Source organism: Paroedura picta, chromosome 7 (assembly GCF_049243985.1).
Source record: "Paroedura picta isolate Pp20150507F chromosome 7, Ppicta_v3.0, whole genome shotgun sequence".
Classification (NCBI taxonomy): Eukaryota; Metazoa; Chordata; class Lepidosauria; order Squamata; family Gekkonidae; genus Paroedura; species Paroedura picta.
The window spans coordinates 100,987,616-101,007,634 of NC_135375.1; the positions used below are offsets into that span (position 1 = coordinate 100,987,616).

Here is a 20,019-nt window from a genome sequence, read left to right on the forward strand (position 1 = left end):
GGCAGACAGAGCAAAGCAACAGGAAGATCGCAGCTTTCTCTGCTCTGGACTGAGCCCACCAGAAGGCTGTCCATATTCAAATAATATTGCCTCCTGCCCCCAAGCAGTGAAGCAAGACTACAACATCATTATTTCACTAGCCTGGATGGCCAAACTGAGCTGGAATGGAGAGTACTGATTTCAGGTAGGAAAGAAGTAGAAGCTCTCCACTACCCCCCCCCCCCGAAAAAAAATGCCCAGTTTAAAAGATCTCTGTGTTCTCAAGGTGTGGTTCAAAGTGGTATCAAATGAAAGCTAGAAGTTAGTCTCTGAAGAAGTTTCTTTGCCCTGCCCAAAAACAGTTCCGATGCCAAAGTGACACAGTTGCATGTAACATTCCCCAACCGTATCGGACTTGAATAATAGCTCCTCAGATCTCTTTCCAGCTTTCATCTGAGCCATCAGGAGGTTGTACCTCCCTCTTTTATTTGCCCTGAGTTTCCTTACAAGTAAAGCAGTTGTTCTGGCTAGGCACTTCAGTAGCATCAGCTGGATAAGTAGGTGCATTAGCTGCTTAGCATTCCCAGATAAGACTTGAGTCTTGGCACCTTCCAGGGAGAAGGGGAGAAAGGAGTGCAACTGTAAGGATCAAAACAGAGATTTTGTATGTGAAGACAAATGTACATTCTGTGCGTGAAGACAAACATTCTTAGTTTAGTGGATATAGTTTAAATACAGATGCAAAAAAAACCTGCATTCAGACTGTACCCGCCTCACACATTGGTTTTCACCACTCCAGAATCTATTCAAGTATCATGAAGGAGAGAAGAATAGATCCCAGAAAGGTGAATTGCTGCTGATGACATGTTGCACCAGCTCTTACGTTCCAGCTGAGCTGGTAATGAAGACCTTGACAGGTTAGCCGGGATAACTGGCAACAGGAACTATAAATAAATGGTAGAACTAGGGGATAAACTGGTTTGCAGCACCATGGTCAGCAGCAGAATTTTCAGGACTAAGGATAGCTCCCTCAGTAGCATACACGTTGCTCTAACAAAGGCAAAACCCACCTTAAAGCTTGGCTATATATTGAAGTTATGCTCATGCTTACCCTTTAGAATCCCAAGGGCCTTGCTCTTGCTGCAGGCTGCTTTTCCTTTTCTTTTAAAAGACTGTCGGCTATTTATATTCTGTATAACTTTGAAATGGCAAACCTTCTCTGCTCTGCCCTCGATAAATTCCTCCCCCATTTTTGAACCACCCTTGCCAACAGTGAGATGACTATTTGTCATCTTCCCTTAGGCGTGGAGTTCTTCTGTTTTCCTTTTCCTTTTCTTTTTTTGCTTTAGTCTCTTTCTCCTTCTTGATAAGGCAGAGAGAAGTGATGGTTCAGCCTGTGCTTTCAAGCACTCTAGCTTTCTCTGTCTGCTGAGGTGGGCTGTCTGAGGAAGAGGCCTTTGAAATTCTGAGCTTCCCATGGGAGCAAACGTCTTCCTACATTAGCAAGCCTTGATCAAAAAAGCAGCCAGATCCCTGCTACTTGGTAAAGCTATAATGAGCTTAAACGAGAGTTGCCATGCCTTAAAGCAGTGCCCTGTGGCTTCACTGTCTTATGGCTGTGAACATCACCTTCTCTCAAAAATGGAGCATTAAGGAAGCAAATAGTTTTATGCATATGAATGTTCAAAGCACTATAATATATGTGGAGGAAAGAGCTTGTGCAAGCAGATCTGTACTAAATCGCAGTTGCGTTTCTGCTTAGGCGTTGCTGGATCCAGGCCCTGGAATGAACTTCTTGTAGTCAGGTCCTTCTTAATCTCTGCTGCTGTTGTTATCAAGCCACAGCGCTCAACATACTTAAATTTGAGCGCTCCAGTGGATCCTATTTCATTCCAGCAGTGATTAAACTCTTCCAAGCTAAGATAACAGCTCAGATGTTCTATGGGACCTTTTTAGGCCCACCCCACCTGAGTGGGCTCAACAAAAAGCTATATTACAGGTACCAAACTGTATCTCTAATTCAGGTCTTATGGAATTCAAAGCCAAAGTTGTTTTTGCATCCATCTCTCTCTGACTAAAGGTGCATTGAGCATCTGCTGGTCTACTACCTCCAATCCTGTGTGACAATTTCAAATTCCGGTGGCTATTGGCTACTGAGAAGGAAATGAAAAGACTATGCTTTTCTACACTAACATAACTTGGAATGGGGAAAGACCAGGTGAAAACTGCAGACCAGCAAAGGATTGAGGACTCGGAGCGCCAAACAGATCTTTCACACTCCTCCAGATACACTCCTCCTCCATTGAATATTAGATATTCAAGCCCCCACTAACTAGTTCTCTTTTTGGGAAGCAAAATACTATAGGAGAGCATTTACATTAGCAAAGTGCTCTGCATTGCTTTCTGCCATTCTGGTGGGCTGTTTTAAGAAACCCCAATAGCCAAAAGACTGGACCCTTATAAATCTGGGGAGGTAGAATCCACCGAACACGTCCTCCTCAGGTGCCTTCTTTAACATCCGCAAGGACCAGGTTTATCCTCCCTCTATTCAGGGATGCTCTGACAGCACAGACAGAAGAAAAGTCAGATTCCCCCTGTGGAGTCGAAAGGGCCCCATTGTCATGCAGGCTGCCAAATATTGTGCTCACATTGATAGCACCTGAGAAAGACAGCTGAAGCTATAGCAGTGGTGATTTAGAGGATTTTTATTATTACATTTTAAGACTGTCACCTTCCGTTTTAATTTTTAAAGAATGTCTTACTTCCTTTCCTCTCTTTTTAGGAAATGTTTGACTGTCTCTGTTTTACATCTTATATTGCCAAATATTTCATCTGGCCTCAGTGCTGTATAAAATAAACTTAATCTTAATCAAGTCACGGCTGATTTATGGCAGCCCTGTGCAGTTTTCAGGGCAAGAGATGATCAGAGACGGTTTGCCATTACCTGCCTCTGTATCACAACCCTGGTAGTCCTTGGTGGTCTATCCATTCACTAGGCAGGCCCAACCTTGCTCAGCTCCTGAGATAGGACAAGATCAAGCTAGCCTGGGCTCTTGCACACTTTTCTTCAAGAACGAGAGTGAAAGATCTCAAATTTTAATCCAGAAATAAATAGAATTGTCTCAGCAGAAGTCTGGGGGACGCTGGGCTTGTGTAGTGTCACCTGAAGCAAAACAAAGCTGTCATACTCCCAGATCCCATTGCTCCGTTGATGTTTTCTTCCGACGGAATCAGATATGAGGCCCAGGATTACTGGGAAGAGTCTCCAGGCTGCGGATTCCTCACAGCCGTGCCGGCGTTTGCAGTGGCAGATTGAACGTGGGCACTTTTATCAACACAGACTTTGATTCCAGTTGGTGAGGTGTGATAGCTTTGGAAAAAATCCCAGATGTATGGGTTTGAACCTTCCTCGTGTTGATCGCCAAGCAATGCCTTGGGCTGTTGAGTCTCAGCGCATTCAGAGTTAAAAAAAAAACGTTGATAGAAACATGAATAGAAAACCACACGAGGAACTGTTGGCCCACAACGGTGATTGTATAAATCAGGGGTAGTCAAACTGCGGCCCTCCAGGTGTCCATGGACTACAATTCCCAGGAGCCCCCTGCCAGCATTCGCTGGCAGGGGCTCCTGGGAATTGTAGTCCATGGACATCTGGAGGGCCGCAGTTTGACTACCCCTGGTATAAATGATTGGTTGTCGGATTCAGCACTTTAAGGAAATCCTTTCCATGAGGAAGCTGGCAATTTTGCGATTAACAGAGGACTCTGAGAATGTATTCTTTCTTGCCTAAAGGTCTCACCGTGTATTGTCCAGACCTCTCGGGCATGCTCTTTCCCCCCTGTGCAAATCCCTGTAAAGTCACTCACCAGTGTCTTGTGTTAGGCCTGTGATGAACAGGAGGCTGTCCTGCCCTTGAAGGGGGAAACAGCCACTCCCTTCTGCCTTCTGGGGTGCTGCTCCAGCATCCAGCCACCTTTCAGAAGAGGCAGAGAATACCTGAGGGAAGCAGAGCAAAAGTTCAGTGCCGACCTGCCTCAAGGAGAGTGCAGGAGGAATTCGGTTCTGCTTCAGGGAGAGAGCAGTGGGAGCTCAGGTCTGGCTCTGAAAAAGCTCAGTCAGAGTCCAGGCTAGCTCTGCTTGGTTGTGTCACTTGATATTGTGGGGAAGCAGATATCCGTCCCTCTTCTCCACTGGGCAGTGGTGTGTTTGTGCAACTCCTGGGTTTTCCTTGTTCCCCCTCCCCAGTCTTTCCCAGACTGCTTTGGCACAAAGTTTTGGGAAAGACTGCAGAATAGCCTGGATGGCTGCCATAATGTTGGGAAAGTTTAGATTTACCCTGTCCATGTGGCAATAATTTCCTTTCCCCTACTGCTGGTGGTGATGGCGAGGCGTTTTGTTTGCTTGTTTTGATCAGCAATTCACTACCACCTAATTGCTATTATATTGTTAATGATCTGGGTATCAGGTTCTCTGAACTCCCGCATTTTCGTTTCTGATATCATCCCGTGGTTTCAGTTTTTTGCTGTTTATTTTAATGTTTACGATTTTATCTGTATAGATGGAAAAGGCTAGTTCAATAAGCAGCGTATGGAAATAAGTCTTGCTGCGCTGTTCCAAAAAAGACGGACAGCAGGACAGCTTTCTCTCTTTCCATGTAGTGTCGATAGAAAAAAGCAAGAGTCCAGTAGCGCCTTAGAGAATAACAGCATTTTGTGGCAGGGAAAGAGCTTTCGTGAGTCACTTCTCATGTCCTCAGATCTGAAGAAGTAAGCAGTGACTCACCGAAGCTTGCACCCTGCTACAATTATTGTTATTCTCTGAGGCGCTGTTGGACTCCTGCTCTTTTCTGTTGCTACAGATGACTAACATGACTGTCCATCTTGATCTATTTCCTTTTTTTTTTTGTGGGAGGGATAGTGGGGTCGGATCAGAGCTTACATATATGCCTTGCAGGAGATGGAAAGAAAAACAGTGTATTCAACAAGTTGTTTGAAAAGCCCTTATTTTGTTTATTTATTCTTTTATTTATTTAATTTATTGACCACCACTCCTGGACCAAGCCGGCTCGTGGTGGTTTACAATACAATCACTATATAAAATACAATAAAATACAGTTATGAAAGCTCCTGGAAGCATAATCCATCTTCGTCCCTCCCAACCCACCAGTCCGTTGCGGGTCAAAAACACCCATTACCTATACTCCCCGCCCAGCCAGCCTCGAGGGGGGCACCTCCTGCCCTAGGTGTACTGGGCATCCTGAGGAGGGACCCCAGAAGTATTTAAATTCTACTTTTCTCCAAAAAGGAACTTTGAAGATGAAAAGCCATCATCAGCAAAGTCGTTGCCCTGCTGAAAAAGTTGTTCCTCTTCTTATCCCTTCCTTTCCCTTGTCAGGTACTGTAGGAACCCAAATGGGTCGGGTCCCAAGTCCCAGTTTCCTTCATTAAATTCCACCCCTGAAATCTCCAGGGTTTTCCCAGCCAGGAGCTGGCAACCAAGGGCTTTCTGTGACACCTGTATAGTTTTCAGGTTGGCTGCCTTCCCTCAATTTGAGGAACTTGTTGACGTCGGCTGCCGTCAGCAGCTTGCCAGCCTGTCCCCCCCTCCCCTGACCGTTCACCAAGTATTTTTGTCAGTGCTTGGATCTCAGCTGTCCGAGCTCTTCTGAGCCAATGGCAGTCACCAGTATTCCCCCATCAGCTGTCAACATGTTGCTTCCAGGGTCAGACATTTGACCGGGAGCGGGCTACCGGTATTCTTAATTGGCACGGTTTCAGCCTTTGCCTTTTCAAGGCTAAGCCCTCCAAAGCCTTTAATGGTTTTCTTCCTTCTTCACTGGCTGCTGCAGCGTTCGGAAGGGTCCGCGCAGACAGATGTGGAGCACGCCCCTCAGGGCAATCGTATGCTCTTTAACAGCAAGATTGCAAAACGCAGCTGTAAACATAATAAGTTATTAAGTTTCCAAACGGGTAACACAACGTTGGCGGCAGGGAGTGAAGCAATTGCCAGCAGCACAGCTGGCGTTGATTACCTGGCTGATCTTCTCCTGCGGAGCGTACAGGCTGCCAACAAGACAAGGAGGATCGGTGCGCGCTCACCCTTTCCGTGCATGCTTGCAAAAGGACTTGGAAGCGCATCAGGCGCACCTCAGAACCCGCAGAGAAACGGCACGCAGGCCAGCTGGACGCAGTTTTCCTTTGGGACCGTTTCTGTGCATTAATGAACACCCCTTTAGCCTCTGTGTGCATGGGATTGGTTCTCACGAGCAGTCGAAGGGTCCAAGATTGTACTTGGAACTTCAAAACAGTTTGTGTTTTGTGCTATAGGACAGGTTCAAGTCTGTCCCGTAGCATTCTGTATTCTGCACTAAATGCTGAATTCTGTTGTCTGTATGAATTATGCACATTCAGCTAATGTGTACAGTTGTTCTCATTTTGGATGGTTTAATGTGCAGTTCTGTTACCCCCCACCCCGCCCGGTTTCATTAAATCGAGAAGAAGGAGCTGTGCAGTTCACTCAACTTCTTCCCACCCAACATCAGTAAATCTTATTATATTTTACCCTGCCTTTCTTTCAGGGAGCTCTGACCAGTCTGCATCGTTTTTCCTCCCTTTCTTCAGTCTCACAGTAACCCTGTGAGGTAGCTTAAGTTGAGACACAGGGGCAGGGTCACAATTACCCAGTATGCACGACCACCAGTATCAGCAAGTGGCCACACTTGTGGGACGTGGAAGGTGGTGTGGTAAAAGAATGGCTTGTTCCCACAGGAGGCCCCAGAGCAGTGGAAATGAGCCATCGCAAGGTGCAGGATTTCTCATGTGAGTGAGACAGATAAGAACCAACTCTTCTTCTTCTTCTAAAAGGAAAACCGGAGTGGGAGGCCAGCCGGCCTTTCACCTCATACTGTGCTTTGGCTTGCTTACCACCCTCCTTCCCCTTTTTTGCTTTTTTAATGCTATTGATGTCTTAGTTGTTTTCCATGTTCTATATATTTGTGATAGCTGATGGCTAGGTTTCAGACTGGGTCCTTTAGTTCCTACATGCCATATTCCACCATGTTTGGGGGCCTCCGTAAGGGGCTGGGCATGTCGGGCAGTGGCGAACTCCGAGGGAGGGGGAAGGCTGCCCAGGCATGGCGGGTGGCCAGGAGTTGCTCCAATAGAGGCTGACACCTGTGTGGGTTCTCCTAGGCTTTGCCCTCCTGGGTTCTAGCAGGCTTGATGGAGCTTGACTGGTGTGTCGCTTGGACCCTGAGGGCAGGCCTGCTGGCAGTTCCCCTTGTCCACCTGTCCTGCGGACAGACAGAGTTGGGGGGGAGCGATGGTCTGGATCCGCCCAGCGTAGCCTATATGACAATAAAAGCTGCAGCCATTTTTGCCAAAGAATATATACTTGTGTCTGGGTTCTTGTTGTACACCCGACCCCTCCCCTCCCTCTCCTCCCTGCCTTGCAATACGTTTTATATGTGTACTGATACTTGGCTCCAGCTACCATTGTGCACATGTTGGATAATTTCTACGTGCTTTTGCAGCTGGATTTTCCTGAGCAGAACAGGGAAATCTACTTCTAAATTGCACTGAAAAGGCATTATCTCACATGTGCACACTGATTCCTCTGTACATTATCTTTTCAAGGTTCTAGCACAAGGTTACCAGGCTGCAGTCAGCAACCTCTGGTAAAAATTGGTGGAGTGAGATCTGGTGCACCAGCATTTTGCCAGTGCTTGGCATGCCAGGCCCCCACGGGGGGAACCCCAATTTTGCATCACTTGCCCTGCTTTGGGGGTTTCAGAAAGCAGGGGGAATTACCCCTAAAATAGCTGCTTCTGTGGCAATCCTCATCCCTCTCAGACTTCCCCCCAGCATTCCTCCCCCCCTCCCCCGCACTTACAGAGGCCAAGAAGTGACGTCAGCATGATGGGGTTATCAGAGGGTGATCCTCTGGGATTTGGGCACATTCTATGGTTTGAGGCTGATATTTTTTTACCATAGAGTTTCCCCAAAAGCCCAACACGACTTCCAGATGACACCAGCATGCCAGATAGTTTTCTGAGTTTGGGTAAATAAAAACAAACAAAACAGAAGTGATACCATTAGGTACTCCAAAATTTACATCCACTCTTTGTTTTTATCGTAGAGAGTTTTTTTTGTAAATTTTAGAGCATTCACTATCACATTCTAGTGAAAACTGGAAGTGACATCAGCATGCCAGCATGCTTTTTGTTCCTCCCAACACACATATTTCTTCCTGCTGGCATTTGAGGACGTGGTGGGCCAAGCCCGGCATCCCTGTTCAGACAAGCACTGGGCACTGTCCACACACTCCCAAGCTCACCTCACAAGGACTAGAAGCCCTTTTAAACCAAAAGCTGGGATTCCCAAGAAAGCTGAACTCCTCCAGACTTGTGGTGAATTCAGAACCTCAGCGGTAAATTCAGAACTTCAGCCAAAACAATCACCGTCTTTGGTCCGACTTGGATCTCCAGATCACTTTAACTTCATCAATCTCCTCTCCCTCTGCTTAAAAAACATTATCTTCAAAATCAGACCATTTTGCCCTTCCTTCTTCAGCTGTGCCTTCGAGCTGAGGAGCCCTGGGAAAATGGGTGAAAACATTGAGACGACAGTTCCAGCGACCCGTTTCAAAGCAAAACATTTGTGTATGTATTTTTAAAAAAGGAAAAGAAGTCCCTTGGGAGCAGAATGGAATTTCTTACCGGAATAATATGGTACAGGCAAGGCCTCTTCTGTTAAATTACTTGCAACTGCTGTACATGTTGCGGGCCGGTGTGTCCCATAAATGTTCTCATGCACATTTATAGCACATATCCTTGGCTGCTGCTCCACATTCTCAATGCACCCCCCCCCCTTCCCGGTCTTAACATTTCATTAATACAATCCCTCCCTTATTACCTTTCCCCCAATGGCCCAACTTTTCTCTTCACTACCCCCCCCCTTTCCCCCTGTCTTTATATTCCCTATAAATCAATTTGACTCTCCCCAGACAGTGGTTGACATCCACTTTCTGTGGTCTCTCCATTTGCTTGATTCTGTCACATTTTAGTTCCTGTCTCCCCCCCCCTCTCTCTCTCTCTCTCTCTCTCTCTTCCTTTCTACTGAGCATCATTTTGATAAAAAGGAGGATAGGTTTTTAAAAGTCTACTGCAGCTGCTAGCCCAGTCTCAGAATCACCTCCCTTTCTCTCTCTTTCCCCCTCTTCATTCTCTTGGATGAGAGTAGACCCAACCATTTAAAAGTGATGGAGCTGGTCTCAGCATCTGTCCCCTCAGCCCAGATACCTCAGGATGTGTGTCTGGTCTGCTTCTCCAGCCTCCCAGGCCTGCCTTCCAGCTTTTTGCTCAACCTTTTACCATTGAGAAACCCCTGAAACTTTCTTTAGGCTTTGAGAAACCCCAGAAGTGGCGCAATTGTGCAGAATATGGTTGGGGAGCAGAGCTGTGTGCCCACCCAGGACCCTCCCCACCCCCTCCAAGCTCATCATTGGCCATCGGGCGGGTTGTTCGATGTGACCGTGTGTGGTCATATCATCCAGTAAATGTTCAACAAATTTTTAAAAATATATTAAAATTAATTAATTTCCACTTATTCGGGAAACCCTTCTAGGGCCATCAAGAAACCCCAGGGAATCACGAAACCCTGGTTGAGAAAGCCTGCCTTGGAGGGCGGTAGATATAACCATTTAAAAGTGGTGGAGCTGGTTTGAACATGTATTCCCTACTCTGAGCCCAGATGCCTCAAGCTGTGTGTCCAGCATGGTGGGTTTCTTCTTCTTCATTTACCATTTACCGTGGGCTGTAATCTGGAGAGCCAGGTTTGGTTCCCCACTCCTCTACATGCATCCAGCTGGGTGACTTGAGGCTAGTCACAGTTCTCTTACAGCTGTTCTCGCAGAGCATTTCTCTCAGCCCCACCTACGCCACAGGGCACCTGCTGTGGGAAGAGGAAGGGAAAGGTTTTGTAAGCTGCTTTGGGACTCCTTTGAGTAGTGAAAAGCAGCTCTTCTTCTATCTGCAGTAATCATGAAGGCAGCCAGAATTGCTCCTGCTATTCCGTATTTATGCTCTTAATTCAGCTGTGCCTTCGAGTCCAGGAGCTCTGGGAGAATTGGAAGAAGGTGAAAATGTCGAGACAACAGTCTCAGTGCGTTCTTGAGAATGCAGGTATATATCCGTGCAGGTTCCCCTGTTGATGCTTTCATCCAAGCTTTGTACAGGGAAGGTGCAGAATTCTGATGTGGGCAAGTTCAGGGCTGTGCACATTCTATAGGAGGAGAATAATAGAATATGAGGGCAGCCAGGGAAGCTGATGGCTGGTTGATTCAAGACTAACACAATGAAATGAGTCTTTATTCAACGAGTTATTGAATTGTAGAATTCACTTCCGGTAGGTGTAGATGTAGAAGAGTTGTTTTTCTAATACCCCGCTTTTCTCTGCCCTAAAGGTAAAGGTAAAGGTATCCCCTGTGCAAGCACCGAGTCATGTCTGACCCTTGGGGTGACGCCTTTTAGCGTTTTCATGGCAGACTCAATACGGGGTGGTTTGCCAGTGCCTTCCCCAGTCATGACCGTTTACCCCCCAGCAAGCTGGGTCCTCATTTTACCGACCTCGGAAGGATGGAAGGCTGAGTCAACCTTGAGCCGGCTGCTGGGATTGAACTCCCAGCCTTATGGGCAAAGTTTTCAGACGGCTGCCTTACCACTCTGCGCCACAAGAGGCTCTTTTTCTCTGCCCTAAAAAATCTCAAAGCAGTTTACGATCGCCTTCCCTTCCAAACACCTTGTGAGGCAGGTGGTGCCCTGAGAAAACTGTGACTGGCCCAAGGTCATTCAGCAGGAGGAGTGGGGAATCAAACCACTCTTAACCACTACACCACACTGGTAAGTGGCTTCAAAAGGGGGTTAGAGAGATTCACCGAGGAGAGTTTTATCGGTGGCTAGTTGCCATGGTGACTATAGGGAACCTCCACATTCAGAAGTGGTATATCTCTGAGTCCCAGGGCCAGGACCCAACATGAGGGGGAAGGCCTTGGTCTCTATGCCTGTTTGTTAGCCTTCGAGAGTGTGAGAGAGCCACAGGATGCTGGCCGAGATGGACTACTGGTCTATTCTCATGAGAACATCCTGGAGAGCCCTGGCTTGAGGCAGTTACACTGGTTGCCAGTGGAATTCCAGATCAGGTTCAAGGTTTTGGTTTGGGCCTTCGAGGCCATTTGTGACATATCTGAGGGACTGTTAAACTCCCTACGCCCCTCGGGTAGCTCTCCACTTTGCGAATTCTAACAGGTTGGTGATCCTCAACCCATGTGAGGCACACCTAGCTCAACCAGGGCCATGGTCTTGTCAGTCCTGGCCCATTCCAGATGGAATGCGCTCCTGGAACAGCTGAAGGCCCTGTCAGAGCTAACCATTCCACAGGGCCTGCAAGTCGAAGCTCTTCCACCAGGCATTCGGTTGAGACCAGGGCAAGGAAGATTGGTATGGCCCCTCCTTCAAACATCTTAGATTCAGATTCAGAGTACCTTTATTGGCATAAACTTCAAACATCTTAATACCTACCTTGAGGCATGGAGCTACACTAGACCTGTCAAGCTGAATGGGGTTGTGGGGAGCGACAGGTTTTTACTACTGACTGCTATTGTGATCTTATTGTAGTTTTACTTTTCTGTTGTAAACCACTGTCAGTTGACTGGCCCAAGAGCGGCGGTCAACAAGTCTATTAACAATTTTCTTTAAAAATTTGTCTAAATCTAGCTGGGGTTTACTTATGTATCTGCTTGATTATAGAAGGTAGCATCCTATGCTTCAAAATGCCACAGCAGGCCTGAAACGCTTTAGTTGCCTGAGGTGGGAAATCCACATGGCCACTCCCACTCATCATCCACCAAGACAGTATCAGTGGGCGATGTTCAAAAGAAAGGGGAACACCACACGAGCAGTGCTGAGGGGTCGTACAGGACACCCAGCGGTGAAATCTGCTTCCCCTGACCTCAGTGTTTATCCACGCCCTGCTGCACAAAGTCATCACCTCAGCTTACTTTCCCCTGTCAATGGCCGCCTTTGTTAAATTGACATGTTCTTCTTGCTTTCTAGAGCACCTGCCAGTCAACAATCAAGGGATAAGCCCTGCCCTAAAGGCCTGCGGTGGAAGATGGTAGATATTCAAGGGAAACGGGAGTGGTGTGAAAAGTCAAAACAGGGAAGGGAGATCAAGCTGAGAATGCCAGGAGAGAGAGAGAGAGAGAGAGAGAGAGAGAGAGAGAGAGAGGTGGATTTACAACAGGTTTTTAAAAGGAACAATCTGGAAGGTAGAGAGAGAAGATCCTTGGGCTGATGCCTGGAGCCAAGTTAATCTTCCCTTGAAGTTAAATATATGTTACAATATGACAGGACTTTGGGAAATAATTTAAACTGGGAACCCCTGTGATACAGGAACCAGCTTTGCTTCCGTCGCTGTCCCTCTTTCAGTGCCTTTGGGCTGTTCTTCAGAGCCCCCTGTACCCTCACCACTTTGCAGCTGCAAGGGGGAAGCTATTCCCGATCACTTGCTGACGTGCAGCTGCCGCTGTTTGCTAGCCTCAGCGTTTGCTTTTGGAAGGCCTTTCACAAGCCATGAATGGCAGGCGTGTGAATAGCCCACCAGTGCACATCTGCCTGGGGTGAGAAAGATGACGGAAGCAAGCCGCTTGTTCCAATTCAGGAGGCCGGTGGCTCTGCTTACTGGGGGGCTGAGCAAAGATTCCCAGGGGGCTGTGATTCTGTGCCTGGAAGCAAGAACCCATTCCTGGCTTTATTATTTCAGTGTACCAACATCATAGGGAAGGGATTTAACGTTAGGCGCCAACATTAGGCTGATAAATTGGCTCGTGTTCTTCCCTCTTCTGTCTCGTGTTTCTCTTTTCCTTCACATTCCTCTTGAGCAATTCATCCCTGCTCCTGTAAGCAGAAATACTCATTATTATAAGGTAGGTTTCCCAATTGTCCAGACGTGGCAGGGAGTTTCCCTTCCCCCCCCCCCAGTCTCCTGACTGAGAGACTGAAGCAGAAAACAATAGATTTTTATACCCTACGTTTCGCTTTCTTAAGGGGTTGCGAAGTGGCTTACAATCATATTCCTGTCTTTTCCTGCAACAAGTCCCTTGTGAGGTAGGTGGGTTCTGAGAGAATGGTGGGTTCTGAGAGAATGGTGACTAGCTCAAGGTCACCCAGTAGTCTTCATGTGGAGGAGTAAGGAATCAAATCCAGCTCTCCAGATTAGAGTCGATCACTCTTAACCACATAGTGGAGGGAGGGAAAAATGGCATCATAGTGATGCTCTAGGAATTCTCCTTTGTCTCTATGGTCTTTACCATAGAGATTAGGGGAAATTCCTAGAGTGTCACCTGGAAATGAAATCACAGCTTCCCTAAACCCCATGTTCGTCAAGCACAGCCCCCCTCTCACAGTTGAGTGGTTCTCCCAAATACTAGTCTAGAAAAGAGTAGCACCATAAAGATGGACAAAATTTGTGGCAGGGTATGAGCTTTTGGGAGTCACTGCTCATTTTTTGGGGGGGGGGGGATATATTGATCTAGATACTAGTCTGAATCTCTAATTACTATACCACAATCCACATCATCTTTTTCCAATTTTCTCAGCATGCAGTACAGTTATTCACTGCAGATGAATGTACAGAAACAGGCAGCATGCCAAGTTATTGAGTTAAACCAGAGTCCTTACTTTGCTCAGCCACATGTGTCGGAAGCAGAAGCCGTAGAGGAAAGGGATCTGGAGCTCAGTCTGTTTGGAAACTCTTTGTCAGAGTTGAGATTTGGCCAGAAGCAGACCTTGAAGCCCATTTCTCTGAGCTTGTCTACAGGGCAGTCCACCAGAACTCAAATGTGAGCTGTGCAAAAACATGCATTGCCTTCTCGCTAACTCTGAAGGGCCGTTGAGTGATGAGCCAACTCAGCATTTGCTTAGCAATGGGGTGATCTGGTGCCAGAAAAGCTGTCCCCAGGCATGGCTGGGATTGTTTCCTTCCCCACCCCACCCTACCCCTGCCTTGGTTTTGGCTTGTCTGCCAAGCTCATAAATTGCCCTTGTAAGAGGATTTCTTGTCAGAACGTTCACAGGCAATTGCCCGTGGCTCATGGGGAAAATGTCAGGGGGAAAGTTGGGTAAGTGCACAGATTTTCCTCCTGGTACATAGTCAGAGTGTGTGCAAAATCCCCTCTTTGTGAATTCTAGGATTTTCAGTTCTGAATTGCCCACTTATGACCCACTGTTTTTCTGGGCTTCGTTCAGATCATTGGGTTTGCAAAGCTTGCAGTTCAGATATATTCAAGATGGGGGGACTTGTGAGGAGGGTAAATCCCATTATTCCCCTGCTGGCCATTTTGGTGCAACCTCCTCTTATTTGGAACCTGACTCGGACAGCCTAGGCTAGCTCCATCTCATTACACCTCGGAACTAAGCAGGGTCGGCCCTGGTTTGTACTTGGACGGGAGATGACTGAAGACGTCCAGAGTTGCAACACAGAGGCAGGCACACCATCTCTGAAAGTCTCTTGCTTTGAAAAGCCTAGGATGTTGTCATACATCAGCTGTGACTTGATGGCACTTCCCACCACCACCTCCTACCTGACCCTGTTTGGTCACACTTGCTGGCCTTCTTTTTGCTTTCATCTCCACTTACCAACCTGTCTCTGACTGCTTCCTCCACAACCCCCATTTAGGGTTGCCAGTCTCCAGCTGGTACTTAGAAATCTGGTGTTACAATCGATCTCCAGATGACAGAGATCTGTTCCCTTGAAGAAAATGGCTGCTTTGGAAGCTGGGCTGTATGGCATTACACTCCGTTGAGGTCCCTCCTCAGGCTTCACCACTAAAATCTCCCTATCTCCTGCTCTTCCCCCCTTCCCTTTAATGGCAGACACACAATGCTAGATGATATTTGGTTTGCCATGACGACTAGGGCGGCCCTCAGTCTCCTACTTCCCTTTACTATCTCCACTTAGAGTGGAAGCAAGGGAGAAATACTCCTCCCTCTTGATGCAATCTGTGGCATTATGTCAGTTCAGGTAAACAAACTGGACATGGCATAGGTTGCTCTAGGAATTTCTGAAAACTCTATGCTTTTACCACATGGTTTAACCATAGAGTTTCCAGATATTCCTAGAGCTATCATATCTCACATTTTTAAATCAAAAATGATGTGATGGCCCAGCCAGCATTGCAGCCTCCCCCCGCCCCCCATATCCTTGGCCACATCTATCCCACTGGCGGCAACCTCAAATTCTCCCTGACAATTATATTTATCTTTGCTGTCTGCATAGGTGCCCAAATTGCTGCTATCATTTTCAGAGATTTTCATACTGTTTTAAAAACAAAAATAGAGTCCAATAGCACCTTTAAGACCAACAAAGATTTATTCAAGGTGTGAGCTTTTGAGTGTGGACGCTCTTCCTCAGATTAAATGAAAAACCATCATTACTGAGGAGATATAAGGCAAAAGCAAATTATGGCAAATTAGTAAATTGTGTCATAATATCCAAATTAAGCCATATGATGCCATATGATAATTCTTTACCAAAATCAATCCTTATAAGTTCAGTTGTAGTTCACAAAAACATTGGAGAAATAAAACTGTCCACGCTAGTAATTAATGGCAGACACTTTCCCAGTTGTTGCTGGCCCCATCCAAGGCAACAGATTTACTCATGAATCCAGGGGTTGCTTGGATTTAACAGAAACCGATATCCAAGCCCTAAGTCAATGGTCCCCAACCCCCGGTCCGGGAACCGGTACCGGTCCGTGGATCAGTCGGTACCGGGCCGTGGCTCCTCCTCATCCTCCTCCCCAGCTGCTGCCTCAGGGGCTGCCCTGCCACTCTGCCACTGGCTTACCTTTGGTGCTCTCCAGCGGCTGCCATGGCTGGGGCTCCCCCTCGGCGTGGCACTGCGCAGTGCTCTTGGCAGTGCCGGCGGGAAAGCAAGTGGAGCAGCGGCTCAGGTGGCCACGGTGACATCCTTTGGCAAAAGACTACCCCCCCCCAGGCCTCAGTAAAATTGTCAAGCATTGACTGGTCCCTAGAGATAAAAAGGTTGGGGACCACTGCCCTAAGTAACATCATTGCAAGGGTTTTTAAAAATCTATTTTATTTTAAACATTTATGAGCCACTTTCCTTCCTTGCAGGGCTCAAGGTAGCTTATGACATAAGCACATAGGACAAAACACACGAAAAGCATAAAAACAGAAATTTAAAATCACAAGACTGCTATTAAACTAAGCCAAATGCTATTCTATACAGGCTGTTAGAGGTTTATTTAGGAGACGTTACAGTTCTGTAACCCAGCATCCTGTTCCCCAAATATCTACATTTCCATATTTCAAAGGGTCATCAGAAACTAGCCAAGTTGAGAGATCCCAGTTTCTAAATAAGATTTATTATTACAGTTATTCCTTCAGCACCATCCGTGCGTGTCAGACGGAGCTGGCATAGCTGACTGATGAGTTTCCTTTTCAGATGGAAGTGCAGCATAGATTGCTTGCCAGAGCACATACAGAGAAGGCGACCACTCTTTGCTCCCCTCGAGCTACGAAGAAGGCTGTTCTTTTTATTTTTTTAAAATCACCCTCTTGCAGTCTGTCATTTAGCAATTTTATGCGCCAGGTTTCCAAGGTCTTTCATTCAAAGGGTTTCCTTTCGACAGTACTGAAATGTACTGTGAAGGTTACTGTTAACCACCTTCGGCATCCCACTTACTCAGGTAAGGATTTGTTTTTCCCCCCTCCATCTCTGTCTTTAGCAGCAGAGGAATGACATTTTCAAGGTTTCACCAGCTAGTGTGATTCCCCACTCTTCCTACGCACAGTGACCTTGGGCCAGTCACAGTTCTCTCAGAGTTCTCTCCGCCTCACCTGCTTGTCTGATGTGGGACAAGGAAGCGTCGGCGATTGTGAGCCACTTTGAGGTGCCTTCAAGTAGCAAAAAGTGGGGTACAAAGGACGCAGTTCTTCTCCTTCAGTTACTGTGGTAACCAAGCCAAGTTCTCACTGCATCTGAAATGTACTGACTCGGCACAGAAGTCCCCCAACGCTTTTGAACCTGTGGGTATCTTTGCAGTTCTGACACAGGGGCACAGCAGCAAAATGGCTGCCACAGGAGGGAGAGCCACACACATAGAGGAGGATAGGGAGAAGAAGGGTAGTTTTAGAAATACGCTAGGAAATAAGAGTGGAGGAGAGTAAAAACAATGGGTTTTTTTTATTAACCTGGAAGGGTTTCCCAAAAGGGTGGGAGTTAATTAATTTTGATGTACTGTATTTGCTGGCGTATAAGACTACTTTTCCCCCCTGAAAAACATGGCTCCAAGTGGGGGGGTCATCCTATACAACAGGTGCACTTCAGTTGGGATAGACATAGCTGCCCATAGTGGCCTCCTGATGCCCGCCCAGTGCCCATAGTGGCCTCCCGATGCCCGCCCACCTCATTCTACATACCATCCAGTATCGCGCGGCATCCAGCGCGGCCGCGGCGGGTCATCAGTATGGCTGCGGCGAGCATCAGCAGTGAGACAGGGGTGCCAGCCTTTTCAGAGTGACCGGCCCGTTCTGCACGGCGGGAAGTAGCGGTGCTCCGACCCGCCCCTTGTCTACGCAGAGCTCGCACATGCGCACTTGTGCACTAGTGCCCGTCACAGGGAGATGCAGGGGGAGGCCGGGTATATAACAAACTCTATATTTTGAATGGAAATGTTGGGGGGGGGTCGTCTTATATGTCCAGTCATCTTATATGCCGGCAAATACGGTATTTTTTAAAATTGTTAAACATTAGGTGATACAACCATATACAGTTGTCATGTTGATTTGCAACCCCCCTCTCAAAATAGCCAGTGATGGGTCTGAAGAGGGTGGGAAGGGGAGGGGCCCATCTTCTTCACGATCGTACCACCTCTGGGGTTTCTTGTAGCCTGAAGAATATTTCAGGGTCTTCTCAACATTAAAAACATTGAGAAAGACTGGATTAGACCAAAACAGCTGATCCTACAGTGGAGAGAAGCCTCTCCAAGGGTCAGCTGATTGGGGAGGTCTTTAGGTTTCTCCCCACAGACCCCTCTGAGCAGACTCAGTACAGCCTGAGAGCGGTCTGGGGGAGGCATTTCAAGAGCCCACCAAACTGCTGGTCATGAGGAGTTGAGTATTTTGATTCAAATATTTTTGGGCTATCCAAAACCAATCACCCATCGTAATCGTAGCGAGATGACACTCTAGCATTTGCCTCTGACTCATTTTTGGGCAAGTCCTAGAACTGGCCCCGTGCGATGCTGGCCCTTTCGGATTGTGCTGGAAGTGACGTCATCGCACAACAATGAAGATTCCCCTTCCTGCCCTGTTTGGCTGGCCTTCTTCCACTACCAGCCAGATTAATGTCAGCAACAGTTATCCAGAGTTCGTGGGCACCCTGAGCAGGCTCCCGGTAAGCCTAGCTGTCTGAGAAAAATCAATTCAAAAAGCTGGCGAGGAAAAATTGCCAATTAATATTTAAATAATTTAATTTTTTTAATAATGTTAGCAATGTTAGACTCCTTTGGGTAGAGAAAAGAGGCATATAAGAACAGTGGTTCTCAACCTGGGGGTCGAACAACCCTTTCACAGGGGTCACGACAGGCAAGCAGCTTGGACAGGGGGGCGCCATCCACACAACAGCCTTGCGGGGTAGATCGAGATAGAGTGTTCATTGATCTGGAGCAGCAGAAAAGAGCGAGATCAGCATGGTGGGACAAGAGGCAGAACTGAACTGAGAAACCTTGGGAAAAAAACAATTTATTTATGGATCTTCACGCCATTGGTCAGTTTATGGTCGGGGGTCACCACAACATGAAGAACTGTATTAAAGGGTCACGGCATGAGGAATGTTGAGAACCACTGCTCTAGAGAAACAGACTGTACTTACAGAGGTGGGGTGGATATTTTTCGGTGGCAAAAAGTTTTGGAAGACCATTCAGTCTTGTGAATGTTCCCTCCCTCCAAACACACATGCACATACAGAGCAAACTATACTCTAGCCCCGATGTTGACCTATCACCTCTATGACAACCAGGCTTTATTAGAATAGAATAACCACAGGAAGGCAGAGCTTTGGGCCGGCCATTTCTTTTGCTGGCACGGCTCATTGTCCGTCGCTGTCTGACCCACAACAGTATAGCAGGTACAGCTTTCCCAGGGGTGTTAGGGGTGCTTTATTTGGCTTTCCGGCTGCTGTTAAATGCTCAGATACCAGGAGAATTAGGGTTGCCTGCTCCAGGTTGGGAAATTCCTGAATATTTGGGAGGGGAGGGCTATATTGGGGTATAATGCCAAAGTGTCTATACTCCATAGGAGCCATTTTTCTCCAGGGAAACTAATCTCTGTCACCTGGAGATCAGTTGTAATTAAAATTCCCTCTATTTGCCCCCCCTACTGAGCAGAGCAGTTCACATCCTGGGCAGAAAAGACCTGCGGTAATCTTAAAATTTAAGATGATGATGTTAGCCATGCAGTCATGTCCCACAGGGGCTCTTTCCAAATATTAGAGCCACTAATGGTTCGGATTATTTATTCATTTGACTTCTAAGCCGCCACTCCGAGCAGCTTGCTTGCAGCAGCTAACAACAATCACTAAATTACAGTTTGATTACAGTAAAACATTAATAAAAACCCCTCCCATCCACCCTAACTAGTTACCCCACCAAGCCTTCAACTTTTGCATTCGATCCAGGGGCGATACAATAGCCTATCAGAGCACTGGAGAGGAGGGCGGGGTGAGATCTTCCTCAGTCTCAGCCAGGCCTCAACCAAATGGATGGTGGAAGAGCTACTTCTTACAGGCCCTGCGGAACTGGGCTGGTTCCGTCAGGATCCTCAGCTCGTCCAGGAGCTCAGGCAGGGGCCAGGGCCAAAAAAGCCCTGGCTCTGGTCGAGGCCTGGCACACCTAGCGATGGCCAGGCATCTCCAACCTATATGTACCCGCAGAGCACAAGGCCCTGCAAAGGACATAGGG

At 47.2% G+C, this 20,019-nt stretch overlaps 1 protein-coding gene across 2 annotated transcripts in view; it reads left to right on the plus strand.

Annotated features, from left to right (window-relative positions):
- Positions 1 to 20,019, plus strand: part of LOC143841429 (ephrin type-B receptor 5) — a 181,860-nt gene that overhangs the window by 93,146 nt on the left and 68,695 nt on the right. The window lies entirely within an intron of this gene.